The sequence below is a fragment of the Macrosteles quadrilineatus genome, unplaced genomic scaffold (assembly GCF_028750875.1).
Source record: "Macrosteles quadrilineatus isolate MER2022 unplaced genomic scaffold, UCM_ALF_1.0 Scaffold_9__3_contigs__length_116548681, whole genome shotgun sequence".
Classification (NCBI taxonomy): Eukaryota; Metazoa; Arthropoda; class Insecta; order Hemiptera; family Cicadellidae; genus Macrosteles; species Macrosteles quadrilineatus.
The window spans coordinates 68,832,860-68,853,406 of record NW_026542602.1 but is presented as its reverse complement, the minus strand read 5'-3'; positions in this window follow the sequence as shown (position 1 = coordinate 68,853,406).

Sequence of the window (20,547 nt, the reverse complement as noted above, 5' to 3'; positions counted from 1 at the left end):
AAGTTTCTAAAAACAATCAATTACGTTTAGCTGTATTACATTTTAAAATAACAACTTATTATTGCTTTCTAAAAAAAGGTATTTTACGTGTTAACATATGACGGTTAATAAAGTTGCATCCTCGATTGATCTTTACTCTATTTATTCATTGTAATTTATTATATTAAAACCGATACTCTTTGTAAAGAAATAGTAAAACTGTTGTAACATATGTCACATCTCATCCAAAATTGTATTTTGCAATTATACTACAAGGTCATATTACAAATGATCCAAAATATGGTTTATAGTCCAATTTTTTAATCTAATTGCCGTGAACTTTTGAATCTAGTTACCACAATCTTTTGAACCTAGTTGCCACGAGCTTTTGATTCTAGTTGCACAATCTTTTGAACCTAGTTGCCGCGAGCTTTTGAACATAGTTGATGCGAGTATTTGAACCTGGTTGATGCGAGTTTGTGACCATCACAGTTTGCGGATATTGCCAGCATAAACTCTCATAGATACTCAGGACGCCTATCGATCGGAACTAAGGAAATTAGGGTACATCAGAAAATCTCTGACTTATAATAGGATAAGCGTACAATGCTCACCGTTCTATCTACAAATTAAAGTCACGAATGGAACCGTGCTATAATTGCACATTTTTATAGGTTACTAACTTGTTTCAGAGGGAAAACGAATAATTCAATACCCTACCTTTCAAAGAATATAGTTGACTGATATATATTGCGAATTAAAGATCAACATTTACAATATATTAATTAAACTTGTTGGTTTCAGACTCATACAATAAAGCATTTTACATACCTCAGGATAAAACGTTCAAAATCATTTTTTTATATGATTTTTCTATTACAATTAGTTTAAATTATAATATTCCCATAGTTTCTACCAAAAACTGTATTGATAATAACATTTTATGAGTACGTTTAAGTTTATTGTAAAATCAGGTAACTTATAAAGTAATTGTTGGCCGTAATTCACAGCCAACAAAAAATTATGAGAAATCATAAAACCTTTTATAAACGTATGCTCGAACTAATTCTCAGATTCGTAAAACATATCTGTTGATCCTTGTAAATATTTCTTTTTTTTTCAAAACAAGTGTGTTGGAGAAAATATAAAGCTGAAATGAATCAGCGATGTCTAATGATTAAAAAAGGCACATTTTACGTTGTAAATTTAATCATTTTACTTCTTACACATGTTGATCTTGACAATTAACAAGTCTTTACCTAATAATTTATCCTCATTTGCAAAAGAATGGTACTTATAAATTGTAAGAGAATATTAAAAATAAATTCAATAGGCCTTCCTTAAATTTTTCCAATTCGTAGTCAATGAAACCGAAAGCATCAATATATTGTACACTATGTAATTATTTTAACTACAAAGTTTTCTGAGTTTTTGAGGGTTGATTACAACCCCACTACCTAAGTCTACGTAAACAAAAGCGAACGCCACTTTCTACAAAGTAATTGAGTTGTTTGAAGTACTTTCAAGACAATGGCGTTACCCTTTCCAGAGAACAGAGGCGCTCTCAAGGGGATTCTCGTGGAAACTGTGATGATCACCAGGTGAAAGCAACGTTCTCGTGTTTTACATGTTTTACTGTTTACTATGATGTTTTTTTTTATCTTTTGTTCATTGCAGTAGTTTTTGAAGTGCAGTTTTAAATATATCTTTCCAAATATAACCTCTAATGCACAAGGCTGTGTTTGTAAGTGCAAGTGTTATCACTTGTTACAAACTAATTTTGGTTTATATTTAATGTTTAATTATTTTCACACAAACTTTTATTCCGTTCTTTGGGTCTTTTTATATTATTTTGACTGAACTCCATGGGTGATGATTTACAGAAAAAATTGTACATAAAATGAAACTGGAATTAGATTTTTTTATCCCCAAAATTAATGAAGGAATAGCCAATTTTTTTAGTTTTCCAGATTAAATCGCCAATACCGAATATACTTTAAATTACAAGAAGTTATAAGATAACTACCCGAAAGAAAACAATATTTTCAATATGTGTTCAGATTATTTTTAAGAAGATAAAAGGTTTAAAAATTAAACCGTTGATTCGAAACTACTTGATCAAAACTAAACTAGGATTGATAATGTAAGGTATGTAAACCTATTTATACTATCATAAATCGATCCAGTAGGCAATAATGGATAGTAATCTAATTAATTTGAAATGAATTGTTATGACTTTTGCCTCTTAAAAAACCTGCCTAAATCAATAAAAGAGAGAGAGAGGAAGTTTGTTAACTAGATTATTTTTGTAACATTGGTGTTGTTTTGGAACCACAAACACTGGACCTAGTGGCATTTAATTGGATTAGATTGCGGTTATGCGGCTAGCCACTGATAACGTCTGTTTTTGAGGGTTACAAGGTTTCAGCGTTAAATGTTTTTGGAAACACATTTTAAGAGCAACACTAGTAAATGTTGTTAAGTAACTGTGTATTTTACTTAAAACATTTTATCATATAAAATAGACCATCCTTGTAAAATATTTGTGATCTATAAACTATACTAACTACTATACCATGTTCTAAAAAGTAACTCTTTATTTGTTGCTATGGCTAATTCTTAAATGATATGCTCTGGCGAAACTCTTACATGATATAAATAAACAAAATAAGTGTTTAGTGACACATATTCCCAAGTTTAGTTATATTACTACCCATAATAATATTGCGACAGTTATATGTCAATATAATTTTCCTTGTTCAGCCATAGCTAAAAAGGTATACTTATAAACTATATTATAGTATCGGTAACACTCAATATATATAATACAACTTCTTTAGTTAATTATCTACAAGACATATTTATTTAAGGCATTTATTTATCATTAGTATGATTTAAGTAAATGACACATTATTTATACGGTATTGTTACAAGATGTTTTGTAAAGAAGTGCCGCAAAGTAACTTAGGTGACAAGGACACTCAATTGAGATTTACCTCGAGGTAAAGTGATTGATAGATTGGTTCCTTCTTTCTTCATTACATTGAGGCGAGAGAGCCTAAAGCTGCGAAACGAAACTTGTAAAAAACGTCACTGCTCAAAGAAAGTAAATATCTTTATTTGTTAATGCCCTTTGCCTTGCAATTAATACGTTATATAAGATATTTTATTTTTTATGGGCCTAATATGTAAATAATTGTAAATGATCGTATCTAAAAATTAAAATCGGTGGTAATTAAAATAACCTTTTCCGAAGTACCAGTGAGCCTCTTTTAGGGGAAATGTATTGTGAGTGAAAAACATATTACAACTAATATTACCAGGTTTTTATCGACCTTTTAGAATGGACATATTATACTTTGAAAGCGGTTTTTTAGAGGTTGACAGTCCCTTTTACCTTGAATTTGCCCGTCCACATAGGCCATAGATGTATATTCGTTTAACGTATCCAACAAAGCAACGAATGAGCCGTTACAGTACTAGGGTGAACTGTAACGATTCAAGTAGAGGCAAGTACAAGGATCCGAACCCACCGCATCTGTCTTTGGTCTAAAGTCCGTGGTGGTACCAACTGAGCCATTGACTCACCCAAAGACATTGATTAAAGACATTTCATTGGTAATCTTTGACTCTATTCTAGGTCTAAAACGGCTAATAAAATAATATATGTAACATTTAATGTGAATTTATGGAACCAATTTTAAGCTAGTACCGCGATTTTATTCTTTGTTTTACTCTACCGTGAAGAATTCTAATATTGAAGGTCAACTCAATGTTCAACAGCACAATACCAGCCAATCTCTAAAGTTTATCCAAGTGGCTACGAACACTCAATGTTCCTTATCTGTATTTATGACCTCTTCTTTCGACAGCTTGTACTCCCTTCCCCCTTACGTGTACAATCTGTTTTAACTTGTGTGCAGTATTTGTCAAGTTTATCACATTGTAAATATTTTCTTAAAAATAACCTATGCAAAAGTGACATATTTTCTAAGAAAGTTTACAAAACATCAAGATACAGGCAAACAATATCCAAAATTTTTTGGATGAAAGCACCATATAAAATATTTCTTCACTGACAAAATATGGACAATTTGTTAAAAATACATTTTTGGAAAATAATTGTTTGGGTAGCGGAGTGGTTAGGGTGCTCACGTTAAAATTTGACGGTCGCTGGTACGATTCTAAGTGAGATCGTTATCAGACCCATATTCCCATAGTTTTGAAAGAAAATAAAACTTTGAAATTATAAGGCTAAGAATTATGTAGCTCATATTTTCAAACAATATTATTAATAAAACGTAACCACAGATGTTACCAAGTTTTATATTGCCTGGATTTAAAATATTTCACATAAGTGACCAATTTTGAATAATAATGTAAGTGGACCTTCATCGTCACGTACTAAGAAACATTGTATGTAAATTGTAAGCCATACAAAATGATGGGTATAATAAGCGAAACAAGGGTACCTCGTATTTTGTTAGAAATTCAATGCAAATTAAAAGAGGGCAACCTCATACAGTGGTAATTTTGTAATCATTAGAAACATTCTAATTGTATAGGCCAATTTAAAAATTTATTTTCATCAAGAAATTTTTTCATTCCAAAGTAAGACGTATTTTTTATATATTTATAGACGTGTATTCATATCCTGAAATGGAATTATTTCTTGAATATTTCGCTTATATTTTCATTGATAAACACGTAGAAATTTTAACGTGTATTTCCACGCAATAAACCCTATATCAGTATGTGCAGCTGTAGGATTTTGGGGCTGTCAAAGAACAAAGATTTTCTGATTGATGATTAGCTTCAACTCTGCTGTCTGCTACACCTCAAGTTGTTTTTGTAAGTGGAAAGATTTATGAAATGTGCTACTGAAACCTTCTAACAGACATATAAAAATGTATTTTTAAAGGACCGAATGATAGAAATTAGCATTTTATTATTTAACTGAAGCTAAAATATGTGTAACACTATGCAGATTAACATAAACAAACACATTCATTTCAATACTTCCAAAAACATATTTGAATCATAAATAGCTTCCTTCAATAGTAAACAATAGGCGAAATTGTATGTGGAGTCTTAAACCTTAACAAATGGTTAATAAATAATTTGAAATCATAATACTAGTTACAATACTTCAAATATGGTAATAAAAGCTATTCATTGAAGTTTAAGTACAACTTTTAAAACTTTTGAGCTTTTGAACCCCTTTCATAATTTCGTATATGACATTTACATAAGATGTTTGGGTTATGTTTTTGATGGTCACTATAAAATGAACAAATATAAACGAAACTTTACACAGACAAGCTGTTATAACGTAATATGTTAAAATTGGTACATAAAGAATTCGTAGTCGAAAACGTATTATTAGTGTAGCTGTTGGACTAGCTTGTAGAATATTGAATGCCATTATCCTTAACTAAGCATACTACGAAGATTTTTTCTTTCAGTGGTATAAATATATATATGTATATACGATACCGTACCCAGCTATTTGTTACAATTCTATATCATGATGAAAATATAAAATGGTTTATTTTAAAGATTTGCTTGATTGGTTTTAATTAAAAGATCTTAAATAATTTCAAACATAAACTGTCAAGAGGTATACTTTAATATTCGTCACTAACAGGTTATTCCAACAACTCATTCAATAAAGCTGCCGCTGAGATTCAATTTACATTCAGGTTTTCTTGTGTTGCCAAGAGTTTGTTGTTTGTCACCAGAATTTGAGAACACGTTTCAATTAACTAAATGACACCAGGAACCTTTTTAAATAAATACATACTATTTACTTAGATTTAAGTAAAAGTACTCGTATGTTCAATATAATATCGGTATATATAAAAAAATACAGTGTAGTGAAAGATTGTACACTAAAATAAGGAGTCTGATTTCATGCAAAGGATTACCATTGATTGTAACTACTTTATGACTCTATGATTTGCACTTGTGTTGGTAGTAAATTAAATGATACGTGACAGAATCCTTGTTAATTTTGAACTGATATGTATAAACCTAAATTCGCAAGTAAAAACATACTAATATATAGTTTTGACTACTTTTATAAACATAAAAAATAAAACTACATGGAATACAATTATTTATTGATTCTAAGTAATATAGTTCAAGATGTTTACAAAATTATATCAATCTATAAAACTAGTAAACCAACATTAAAATCACCATTAAAGTTGCCTTAAAAAACATTAACACATTAAAACCTCTCAGTTTCTTAGAGTGGCATAATGATTATGATGTTTATTGATTGTTAATTTTTTAATACCACCATTTAATACATAACAATATGTATTGTTTTAACAATAAGTTATTATTTTACGAGCATTCCTTATTTGGAACTTAAAACCTGCAAAATAAAAAGCGCAATTAATGTTTTTACTATAGCAAGCAAATCAGCTAACATCGTATTGGATACAGTACTTGGAAGGAAAAGTTTTTAAAACACAATTATGTGTACATGAACAGCTGGGAAATTCCCACCTGGTCCATGCACGGAAAATCCTTTGTGTAATTAAAGTTGGGTTTTCAAAGTAGACGGACGCTTTGAACTTTTTACAGCTTGATTTTCATTTTACAATAATCCTCAAATGCAAATCAAGCTGTAAAAAGAGGTGGTGATTGTTGTATTTATTTATTGTTAGTTTATTAAATCTTGGTTTTTTAAAATACCAACTATAATTTTAGTAATTTTTGTCGCATGTGTTAGATATAGAATATATATTAGAATATATGTAGATGCAAATATAAAAATGTGCAGATAACATTGATTTAAAAAATTCTCAATCCTAGTTTCTAATATTCACAATTGCTTCCATATGTTTTTCATGCAAATTTTTTTTTTTCAAATAAGAAGAATAATTTGAAACCATCTCTTGTCCGTATTTAAGTACGATGGACAAGAAATCTAATAATACAGTTTAACAGTCGTGGGATTATTTTAAATTCCTATATTGACGATTAGTAGTTTAGGTATTTGGTGTCATTACTAGTGCTGTAAAAATTTTGGGATTAAATTAAAAACACAATTAGATTCTGTTATGGATACCAACAGTTTATGATAATGTATATTGTATAAGCTACTTTTATTGAAAATTTAAATCTGATTGAATTGGGTAAAAGCTTCTTTGTGGTATAGATCTACAATCAACAGATTAAATTTATCGGAAATTAGTAAAAGTGTTATTCACCTACTAACTTTCTTACATAACCTTCAGTAATAAGTAAGAATACAGGTATATGTACACCATGTAAGATCACTACAAAACCATAAAAATGTACAGTTTAAGAAACTCAATATATTATTAAATAATTGATTTATAAGTAAATAATGCATGGATTAGGAATACGTTTAGCTCGCGTGAAACTACCTTGAAACCATAACCAGCCAATTTCTGAGGAAATAAGTTTCACAGAAGTGGGGTAGTTATACTGACCTTTTCAAGAAAATTAGTCAAAGAACTTATTCGATTGACCTTTGAATGCAATTTAGGTACAAAAGAGTTCATTAATGATCACTAATGATAACTTGGATGAAGAATATTTTTTGTTTCGCCTTATCTTACATATTTTTTCCCTTTGCCTTTTTTTGTCCGCAGCCCTTTTAGGCCCTTTTCAGCCTTTTTTATTTACCCTTTTTGGCCCTTGGCCCTTTTTGGCCATTTCTGCCCTTTGCCCTTTTAGCATTTTTTTGCCACTTGTCCTTTTTGGCCCTTTTCCCTTAGCCCTCTTTGGCCCTTAATGCACTTAACTCTTTTTCAACCCTTAGCTTTTTTGGCCCTTTTTGTCCTTTTCCCTTTTTGGCCTTTTTTGCCCTTAGCCCTTTTATTGCCCTTTGCCCATTTCAGCCCTTCTTCCCTTTGTCCTTAGCTCTTTTTGGCCCTTTTAGCCCATAGCTCTTATTGGCCCTTTATGGCCTAAGCCAATTTTGGCCCTTTTTGCCCCTAAAGATTTTTTGCCTTTTTTGCAAATTTTGCCTTTGACCATTTTTTAGCCAATATCCCTTTTTGGCCCTTAGCCCTTTTTGGCCATTTCTGCCTTTTGTTCCTTTTGCCCTTTGCTCTTTTTGTCCTTAGTCCTTTTAAGTACTTTGCCCTTTTAGCCCTTATCTTAACCCTATTTGTCCTTTAGTCCTTTTTGGCCAATTTTGCCATTTGCCCAAAGCCCTTTTTGGACCTTTTCGCCATTTTCCCTTTTTAGCCCTTTTTTGTCCTTTGTCCTTTTTGTCCTTTGCACTTTTTTGTCCTTAGCCCTTTTTGTCCTTACTCCTTTTTTGGCCCTTTGCCATTTTTTGTCCTTAACTATTTTTTAAGGGCCAAAAAGGGCCAAGGACAAAAAGGCATCAGAAGGCAAAGGGCAAAATGGGCCAAAAAGGGTTAAGGGTCAAAAATGGTTAATAGGTATAATTGCCAAAAAGGGCTAAGGAAAAAAGGACCAAGGGCAAAAAAGGGCAAATGGTAAAGAGGACCAAAAAGGGCTAAGGACTAAAAAGGGCAAATGGCAAAAAGGGCCTTTTTGCCCTTTTTAAACCTTAGCCCTTTTTGCCCTTAACCCGTTTTGGTCGGAGCCTTTTTTGCCCTTCGTCCTTTTCTTGCCCTTAGCCCTTTTTGGTAATTTTTTGCCCTTAGCGCTTTTTAGCCCTTTTTGGCCCTTAGCCCTTTTTGCCCATTGCATGTATAAACTCTATTACTACCTTAAATTGTAGTATACTATATCAAGTGATAAAACAGTACAAGTTTAACAATTGAGAGAATTACACTTAATATCCCAAATCATGGTCAAGTAATAGTACATATCAGCAAATCTTTGTCCACTCAACATTCTATTGTTGTGAAATCATACACAACAATTTTAACGACGCGGTTAGTTTTAAATAATTGCTAAGTTGTATATTCCTCCACTGGTCAGGGTTTTTCTAATTATAACAGCTATTAATAAACTTTGATAAAAATTATTGAAAATACAAATCTAAAAGTGGGAAGATAAAAAAAAAAAATACAACGTTTTTAAATGAGGTCTGTTTAGGGATATTAACTCTATATATACAGAAGATTACTTTACATTTGTAAAAGTGTGTATTTTACAGTTCATGCTACACAAATAGGACCCATCTTTTAACTTAAACGGTTTCCGTATTCCCCAAAGGACTATTAATATATAGAACCTCATTTATAGAAAATTAAGACTCATTTTCGAATAATTGAAGTAATTACATTTTGTTAGATTTAGTGGATTTGTAAAATGCAATTTTGTTTACTGGTAACTTATTAAATTAGGCCACAGTTTAAGTTGGAAACAAAAATTTTCAAAACCATACTATTACAATTTGCAATTTGCTCCACAGTAGTAATGTACCGTTTTAATTTTAGTCAAAAACCCTTAAAACCTTTTAAAGTTCAAAATGTATTCAACATTTCGATATGTATTGGAATTTACAGTTCTTATAACGTTTTACTAAACCGTGATTAAAAGTGGGAAGATAAAAAAAAATATACAACGTTTTTAAATGAGGTCTGTTTAGGGATATTAACTCTATATATACAGAAGATTACTTTACATTTGTAAAAGTGTGTATTTTACCGAAGTATATGACTGCCCCGTAAAATGTGTTGCACAAACTATAAAAAAATGGTATGTGAATTTGCTGTTGAAATATAATTTTAAGGTTTATAAATTTAGTTAGATAATGTCTTAAAGATTATATAAACATTTAGTCACTCTTGGGTGCAACTAAATTTTAATTTACTGTAGGTTGTTGGCTAACACAGCAATCTGACTGTAGGAAATCTTGGTCAACGTGTTTTAATATATACATGTATAGAGTTTTTGGTGTACTTACTTGTTACAGATTACGTTTTAGTCAAGAACTAAATGTTTACATTAATCCTATGGAAAGGCTTAAATGCCCGGCTGTGACAAGCATTAAGCGTTTTATGCAAAATAATATTGACACTGTTTGAAACTTTCTTTAGAGTAGTAATTTATTTTCTTATAAAAAACATAAATTATATTTTAAATTCATTATGAAAGGTAAATGAAAGGCCATCGAACATAATCTGTGCCAGGAAATTGCTTTTAAAGGAAATAAAAGAGTAAACTTTCTTTCAGAAGCAATGGGTTTCTAAGAATCCTGAAAACATACTTTGTGTTCTATGCTTTTACTTGATAAAATTTGTAATTATAAAAAGGTCAAAATGATTGAAAAAGGTGGTTCTGCTGAACACCTTTATTACTATTTTTATCATTATAAACATGAAAGTAGTATAAATATTCAGAAAAGTTACCTTGTTAAACCAGTCTACTGTCTGTTAAAAGACCTTTCCTGGCCCACTGAGTTACTGTTCTCGGTGACATATTATGTTTTCAGCCAAATTTTTATAATTAAGGTTAAAAATGTGTATTTCTTAATACCTATGAATTCAAGCTCTAATCGTTTATATTAAGACTTTATATTTATATTATATTAAGACGGGTTGGTCAGTTCAATTTTTACCTAACCCCGTTTTTTTTGTTTATTTTTCATGGTTTAATGTGTCGTGAAGGTTCAGTCTGCAATACACACAAGGCTTTACTTTGAAGCCTTTTATGGTTACTAACCTATTACTAATAACAGTAATACCAGTATATACCCCCGTCGCAGCAAACCTGCCGACTAAGCAAAATTCCATCTGCCTGAAATGATTTTAAATCAAATCTATTTAAATTAGGTTTAACAAGTACCTAAATTTGCTGCTACATGGAAACTGATAAAGTATATTTTTTAGGAAAATATTAATAGTTTAGTAAAAATAAATTTGCCAAGTTTGTTTAACATATTTTTACAAAGAAGCAAACCACAACATTTTACGATATTCTCTATAAGAATAACATGGGAATTTTAAATTTACAATTTTTTCAATTTACTCCGTAACGAAAACCCTTACAAAAACACTGTAATATACTAAATTATTTTTTTTAAAGCTCTTTATAAATATTTAGAGAGAAATCGGGAAATCTTGTGTTTTGAGGCTCAAAAATTAGAAAACCCAATTTTTACCCCATTAGACCCTGCCCCTAGAGTCCGATCATGCTGGTTCGCGAGCTCATTAAAGTTTATCCCACCTTTCAAGCAAAATTTCATCAAAATCGGACAAACATTACTCGCAAAGTTATCGCGTTCACGGACACAAATATATAAATTTGAACGAATGTTGTTTTTGGCCTCTGGAGACATAAAAAAGAACCGTGTATTTGTTAGTAAAATAGGATGTAAAAACAAAGATGCAGTCTCATAATATAAATCAAAGTATTAGTAAGTACATTAAAATAATCATTGTAAAAAGAGTTAACCGTAAATTAACGATGAGACCAAATTTGAGTCTGCGTTGTGGTCTTCACCGCGTATTTGTTTTTATCGTTATAAAAATTTGACAGAAATAACATACAATGTGTTCTACTGCAACATATTGACAATTGATACGAGCTAATACATGGAAGCAAACATAAACAGTTTGAGCCGTAAGCCAAAAATAAGGTAAGCTGTATGTATAGTCAATTGAACAACAACTTATGAGCTAATATGCAAGTTTAAATCTCAGTAAATAAACATGTAAAAGCCTGACCTTACTATTATTGGCTGTTTATTAGATAAACTCATTATGACTAATACAATATCCTCTAACAAATCAAATGACATTGTTGCAATGGAAAGACATTTTCACACAACGAAATATTAGGAAAGAAGAAATATAAAAGTGATTAATACCAAGGTTCTGTTTAGGTAGTTCTACTTTCGCGACTCTGATCACAGAACTTGATGACATCTATTAGAAAAGCAATCTTGTCATGTCGTTTGGGCTTCGTGACTAGCTGTCGTGTTGACTGCTTCCAACCTTCATTCCAACTTCAGGTCATCCTACCTAGATTTAAACCTTGTTGGTTCTGAAAACTCTGTTTTTATGACCCAATTTGAAACTCGTATAAAACTGAACTGTGCAAATCGTTTATGACCAACAAACAATTGTGTTGCAGAACTAAATTTTTTTTTTTCAGCTAAATTATCCGGCTTTAACTGTGCTTTGCAAGGGAAAAAGTACCCAGAAGAGAATAGTTTTATAAACCACAACCAACTGTACGATTTAGTTTAGTTAACGATTATTTAAGTTAAACTAGGTTACCGTAGGCTTGAATTTACACAAATAAAACAGCTGATGAAATTGTTGTAACTATATGATTTAATTTAAAATTATACGCCTACTTAAAATATATAATTTGTTGAAAACTTGAAAATATTTATTGTCATGGATATTTTAGTATCTACGACTAATCGAACATGTATGGAATAATCACTTTTGATTGTAGGCTATAAATAATGCCTACTCCTCTATAGATAGTTCTTCGCCACCCAGGCAGCAATGAGCAGCAAAAGGGTGCTACACGTTCCCTTTGGTTCAACAATGTTTGCATGCCAGGAGAGTCACAGACTCCTTATCAACAACAAACTGGAGTTAGGGTAAAATTAATAGGTTTCAAACAAAAATAAAATTTTACAAACAGGAGAAAACGCTACATCATCAGTCATTTTATTATAATGACTAACTTCCCCTGATTAATGGAACTTATCAAACTTATTTAACCACACAATGTGGTTGTAAACAATAATTTGCACCAATCGTGTTTTTTTTTTACCTACAAAGACCTTTAATAACCTTTTATATTTATTTGATATTTAAATCTGTCTTAGTCCAAATACCATCTTATAATGACGTAAATATCAAATAAAATTATCGGCAAAATATCCAGGTTTATACAAAATAAAATAAATAGTAACCATATCGTTACTTAATTGCGAATCTTTTATGGTATTCACTATTTTTTATTCACTAGACTGTTGCAGGCGTATAGAATAAGTAGGAGTGTGATCAATTAATCCAATTGTATCTTAGTTCCCTCTTCATTACCAGTATAGTAACTAATAGTAGGTCTATTTTATAGTTTCGTATTGAATTAAGGTTTTAAGTTGCATGCATAACTAGTAATTTACGATAACGTATTTGATAATGCTGTAGAGTTTAAAAATAGGGCTATATCCAATCGCTCAAGTTTTATTTACCATCTTCTTCCAGATTTCTTTAATTATTATAGTTCCGAGGCATAACTTTTCCATCCCTTATACATTCGAGGTAGTTGATAATCTGGAATTAGTTACTTTAGGTAATTTTTACTACTTAATTCAAGATTTATCGAACAACCATTTGTGTTGTATTCCTTGAAGCTCATTTTACTAATTAAACCAGTTAATACTTTACTCTTAATTATTTTGTAACTACAAATGTAATGTAAAATGGTAAAACTATTACAAACTCAGACTCGTGAATTAGCTATAAAAACTGGTATTTTGAGCTTAACTTATTAAGATTCTTCTATAAAACATTATCATATGACCAACTATTTGGGTAATACTGATCCTTGCTTTCTGGAAATGAGGTAAAATTTAATAGTCGAGCCAGATTTCAGCTAGGAATAATCCTTCTTTTCTTGATAAATACTTTCTGATTAGTAAACAATTTATTAGTCGTATTAAGATTGGAGCTACGGCAAATCCAATTGAGGTTTTCAACATTGTCATTGTTCACTTTGACAGGATATAAATGTCCTCCTATATTCAATATTGAGAGGATGAAGGTGAATTTGACGTGACATGGGATACTCAAACCTGCAAACATAAAACTGGTACACGTCAATAAACAATAACAGTATACATACGGGAGAGGGGCTTTGCAAGCTGTATTGATCATTGTTGCAGACAAAATACATAAAGTGAAAAGTTCCGTATGCAGACATATTGTATGGACGTATTGTATTTCCTATGGCATGGCTTTAGAGACCTGTTTATGTCAGTTTATTTTATTTATGTGTTTTTTCTTAATTTGGCTTGTAGGTTTAAGTGTGATATATACTATCAGAACTAATAGTTTATCTAAATTAATTGAAAAATCAGTCATTAGGAAACATGATTACGAGATGCATCATAGTCACTTCATAGTGCTAGTTCGGCAACAAGTTTTAGTTTAAACAACTTTTTAAAGATAAAATGAGCATGTAAATTTGGAAGTATTTCAGAATTTTAATTAGATACTTATCTCCTAATCGTTCATTTTGCTAACAGTGTATACATCAATACAGTTTCGGACATTAATTAACAATATTATATTATAAAACGGCTGTAATGGTTTGCTTCAAATCTGCCACAAGGGATGTATTTAGTCTGACGTAAGCATAAACGTGTTGATATCTTGAATTCGTTATATAAAACCAAGCCTTAAAACAGTCCTAGATGTTAGGAGTATTTTATTTATTAGTTCCCAAAGGCAACAACATAAGGTACTTTTGCAGTTATTACATTAGTTAGTTTTTACTCTAGTAGTAAAAAAAAAAAAATAAAATAGTAAAATCAAATAGTATTTTAGTTAGCCTAAGACTTCGTTGTAAGTTGTTTAGTTAAACCATTTATTGGACAATTGAATTGTGTTTTATCAGTAGTAATATACTTTTTCCCCTTTTTCTACATTAGCTTCAGAGGTGTATACCACGAATTCCTCCACCATCTTGTATATAAAATCTCAGCTTTTAATAGAGTCATTTTTAAAATTTCAAATCTTGAAAAGCATTCACAGAATTGCGGTAGATGTGTTTTGTTTAAGTTGCTGACAATACGTTACATCATGAAATAATTCTTAAATTTGGGACTAGAGGAAAGTGTTTTCTATGGATATAATTTGGTTAAGAATTACTGTTTTTAAACCACAAACGCTGACCATCTGTGTTTCAGAATTAAGATTGGCATTTTTAGTTTTTGCTCTTATTGCCATTATAGGTTACCAATCAAACCAGAGTTTTTTGTAGTTATAAAGGTACTGGCATGTCTCAAAAGTATAAAGACTATTTACTTGGAATTTTGTTTGATCAGATACTTTTCTATTCCATTTGTTGGCCATTCGTACATTCCAATAGACTTGTCGACACAATTCTTTACAATAATGTCCGTAACCTTTATAAAATTGTAATATTTATTTTAACCATATCCTACAGTAGTGGAGAACTGCCGGTTTTACCTCACTTTAGACACGTTTTTCCCATGTTATTCTTATGGGGATCATTTTTTGGCCACCAATTCAAAAAATCCTGATCTTTGCCCAAATATCCCTATAAAATTGTCAAACCTTATTTCTTAGTTATTCCCTATAAATATATTCGATATTAAGCAAAAATAAAAAATAAATTAATTATTTCATTTATTGACCCATGCATGTGTATATGTATAGTAGTATAGTTTGTCGGTGCCGTTTTTTGCGCATCGGCATTTTTGGGCCAACTCCCCGCCCATGCCTAATTGCTAGTACATTTACCATTCCCCTTTCTAGTTGATGTATTATATTTCTGTCTTATCTTATCTATATATTAGACGTATGAGTTGTTTAATATTGTTAGTATAGCTTGTCGCCGCCGTTTTTTGAGGTTCGACATTTTTGGGCTAACTCCCCCCCCCCCTCACCCCTCACCCCTTCACCACTCCCCTCTGCCCCATGCATAATTGCTAGTACATCTATCATTCCCCTTTCCAGTTGATATATTATATTTCTATTTCAAAATCATGTATGTGCGAACTCGGCTCATGGCGTGGGCACGCTCCGGGCTCCTGCTTCTTGCCTCTAGTGGTGACGTGGTGAAAACGTCACTCACTTGGGCTTGCTCCTTGCTAGTCTTGGATCTGTTGAAGTAATTTAATTTCTAGCTGAAAATTTTTAAAATTTCCAAAATTTTGAAATTTTCGAAAAGTCTATAAATAGAAGTGACACAAATTTTTTTTTGTTATATATAAAAATGAGGCCCACCTGTCAACACTGCTCCGTGTCGCTCTCCACCAAAAGTAATATGATTCGTCACTATAAGGTAATTCATCAAATGAAGGTGAAACTGTGCAAAGTTTGTAATTTAATCTGTGATAGTAACATTGCTCTAAAATCGCATATATTACAAAGTCACAAGAGTTGTAATTTCTGTAAAACGAATATTGTTGGACATTTTAAAAGACATGTTAATTCTTGCATGAAATGTCCATACACAATGATTAAATTTGTTGGTGAATCGATTAGAACTGACCTTGAAAATACTCTGAAGTCTTGTCCTCTACCGATAAAATGGACTTTAGTTAGGAGAATCAAATTTATAAAATATTCAATGGATCAAAATGGTAAATTAGTTAATGAAAAAGAATGTATAGCAGATTTTCGAAGTCTTACTACCTTAACTATTGAGAAGAGAGATTTAAAGCCTCAAATTGAAAATGCACTTTCAAAGATTGATGCTTCCATACACAAATATCAAGCCCAAGGCAGTGGATGGATATATGACCATACTAAATATTGGCAGTTCCATGTTTACAAGTATAAACCCCTAACTCCAAAGTCATACATCCCCACACCAAAAAGTATTCAATCAAAACATGCTGTTTTAAATATAAAGAATTCTGACAATAGATGCTTTCTTTGGTCGATTTTAGCAGCTTTACATCCAAGGTATGCAAACAATGCTGAAAGGGTTTCTAATTATGTACCCTATGAAAGTCAGTTGAATATGACAAACATAAAGTATCCTGTGAAAATATCTGATATAGATAAATTTGAAACACAGAATGATATAAGTATTAATGTATTTGGGGTTGAATATGATAAATTTATATATCCATTAAGAACGACTAAACTAAATAGTAATACTCACATAGATTTATTATTATTACAAGAAGGTCGTAAATCACATTATTGTTTAATTCGTGATTTTGATAGGTTAATGTTCCACTCTACAAAACATGGCCATAAGCAGCATTTTTGCAAGTTGTGTTTACAACATTTTTACACTAATGATATATTAGAACGTCATGTAACATATTGTAAAAACTTTGATGCTCAACGAGTGGAAATGTCTAAACAAGATACATTACAATTTAAAAACTATAAATATCAACTTAAAGCCCCATATGTAATTTATGCAGATTTTGAATGCTTTATAAACTCTAATATACATATTCCATCGGGATTTGCATTTGTCGTAGTAAAAGATTCAAAAATTATTTCTGAAGAGTTGTACAGTGGCACAAATGTTATGGATGTGTTTTTTGAAAGATTATTTCAGGCTTATGATTATATTAAAAATCAAATGGCAATATATATTCCTCTTCAAATGACCCCTGAGCAAGAGGTATCTTTCCAAAACTCAACACATTGTTACATTTGTGAAAAGCCCCTATATTTTGATAGGGTGAGAGATCATTGCCATTCCTCTGGACAATACCGTGGAGCTGCCCACAATGATTGTAATTTAAACTATAAAGTAACAAAGAAAATACCAGTATTCTTCCATAACTTGAAAAATTATGATGGTCACATAATAATGCAACATTTGGGAAAATTTAATAATCGTAAAATTAATTGTATAGCTAAAGATATGGAAAAATATATATCATTCTCTGTTGATGATTTAGTATTTTTAGATTCATACAACTTTCTGTCCCTTCCATTATATAAATTGGCTTCCAATTTGAACACATTTAGATTCATACAAAATCCACTACTACAACGTAAAGGTGTATATCCCTATGAATATATGACGGGACCAGATAAGTTTGCAGAGTCTCTACCCCCAATTGAAACATTTTACAGTTCTATAACTAAAGAACATATCTCTCCCAATGAATATGAACATGCTAAAAATGTATGGACCCATTTTAATATAAATAATTTACAAGAATATCATGATTTATATCTTAAAATAGATGTATTGCTACTGGCTGATGTGTTCGAGACATTTAGAGACCTATGTTTAAAAGATTACAAACTTGACCCTGTACATATGTATTCACTTCCTGGACTTACATGGGAGGCCTGTCTTAGAATGACAGGAATAAAATTACAAATATTCAAAGATGTTGACATGCATTTGTTCATAGAAAGTGCGATCAGAGGAGGAGTCAGTATGATTTCTACACGTTACGCTAAAGCAAATAATAGATATATGGGTGAACACTATGATCCCAATCAAGAGAGTGTCTATTTAATATATTTAGATTGTAACTCACTATACTCTACAGCAATGTGCGAGCCACTGCCTGTGGATGGATTCAGTTGGACTAATGAGATAGACTACAAATATAATCAAAATGATGAGTTTGGATACATTTTAGAAGTTGATTTAAAATATGATAAAAGCTTACATGATTTACATAATGACTATCCATTAGCACCAGAGAAAATGAATGGCAAATTAATACCTAATTTAAATGACAAAACTAAATATATTTTACATTATAAAGCATTACAAAAATATGAGGAATTGGGTTTGATTGTAACAAAATACCATAGAATTTTAAAATTTAGACAGTCTAAATGGCTTGCGCCCTATATTAATTTTAATATTGAAAAACGCAAATGTGCTAAAACTGATTTCGAAAAAGACTTTTATAAATTGTTAAATAATAGTCTCTTTGGTCGAACAATCATGAATCAACGCAAGTTTCGTGATATATATCTCAAGGATGAGTCACTATTAACAAAATATGTCACTAATCCAAGATTTGACTGTAGCAAAAAGTTTGATAACAATTTACATGCTATACATTTAAATAAATTAGTTGTAAAGTTTAATAAACCAATATATTTAGGAATGACGATTTTGGATATCAGTAAAGTAATAATGTATGATTTCCACTATAATTATATGTCAAAATTTAAGAATAAAAGATTTCTAATGACAGATACAGATTCATTAATGTATGCTATAGTTACAGAGGACTTTTACAAGGAAATAGAATGTGACTTACACTATTTTGATACCTCTGGATATAGTAAAGACCATTTCTTATACTCTGATAAAAATAAAAAAGTCACTGGAAAGTTTAAAGATGAATTAGGTGGTCATATTATGTATGAATATTGTGGTTTAAGACCAAAGTTATATTCTTACATTCCTCTAAAATGGTTATATGAAGAAGACAAGCAAGCTTTAGAGGTGAAGAAAGCTAAAGGAGCTGATGGTGCTACAGTTAAACATCTCCTCAGACATCAACATTATTTGAACTGTCTTGCAACTGGGCAAGATTACTATGAGAATGTGACAAGAATTAAATCTACAAATCATCATCTTCAAACCTTGACCATGAACAAGAAAGTACTATCTTTTGATGACGACAAGAGGTTTATTCTTGAAGATGGCATCAATACTCTTGCGCTTGGTCATTATAAAATCGATGTTTAAAATGTGTAGATATATAATAAATGCAAATGTTAAAAAAAATCTTTCATTTATTTACCCTTACCATCCTCTTGATAGAATTGGTCAAACATAAATCTATATTTGCCATTATTCTTTGGCCTTTCTTTGTCTATTACGAAAAAGCCATATTTAGTTTTATCCCAACATTGATGACAGAGATTTTTAAATTGGTCAAATGAAAAGTCATTACCAACATGATTGTGATATACATGTTTTAAATTTAAATCATCTTGTTTGAATAATATTAGGAAATTTACATTATCACGTAAATGTTTGTGTACTTTGCTGTAAGATTGACACAAGTAAAAACAGTTAATATTTTTATGTCGACCCATTGAGAAAAATTGTGTAATATTTGGACTATTTATGTCATCAAATACAACAACTGACTGTGATTTTACATCATTTGGTGTGATTTCACAGTCAGTAAACGTGTGTAATTTCACTTCATCACACAAACTAAATATTTCAATTATTTTTTTATATTTTTCTTGTTCTAACGATTTGGATATTAAATATAAGTTTGTAAATTTTAATCCTTCCTTTCTTACAATTAAGTTATAAATTACAACCGTCTTCCCACTTCCACTTGGACCGCAAATAACACATCGAATATTGGTAGGAAATAGACCCAACTTCTTTGGTATATTTTCCTTAGTATTTACTATTTTAAATTTGTGTTTTTGTTGAATAAAAGACATTTTTTATATAATAAAAATGGTAAAAAAATGTTAATAAGAAAACATGTAAAAAGGGCAAAGGTTTATTCCTAAAGCCATACAGAGGTCGAGGGTTATTGAATACTCTTATAAATAACCTTCCATTCCCACTTCACATACCATCATATCGATACTGTGGACCTGGAACGAATATACGTGAGAATCTAGCTAAAAATGTACCTCCAAAAAATAAACTAGACTCTTATTGTAAAGAGCATGACATATTCTACATGAATAATCCCGATACCGCTGCTCGGAACAAAGCAGACATGAGATTAGCAGACTTAGCTTGGACTAGAGTTACAGCCAATGATGCAAGTCTTGCTGAAAAAGCTGCTGCTTATGCCGTGACAAATTTGATGAAGGCAAAAGCAAAGATGGGAATGGGATTAAAATTTAATAAAAAAGATGGACAACTACCAGCTGTTAGAGGCTGCAAAAGACGTGCCTCACTTCAGAGGGGTGTACCTAAAAAACGAGCTAAAAAATCTAACACCAAGAGTAAAAGAGT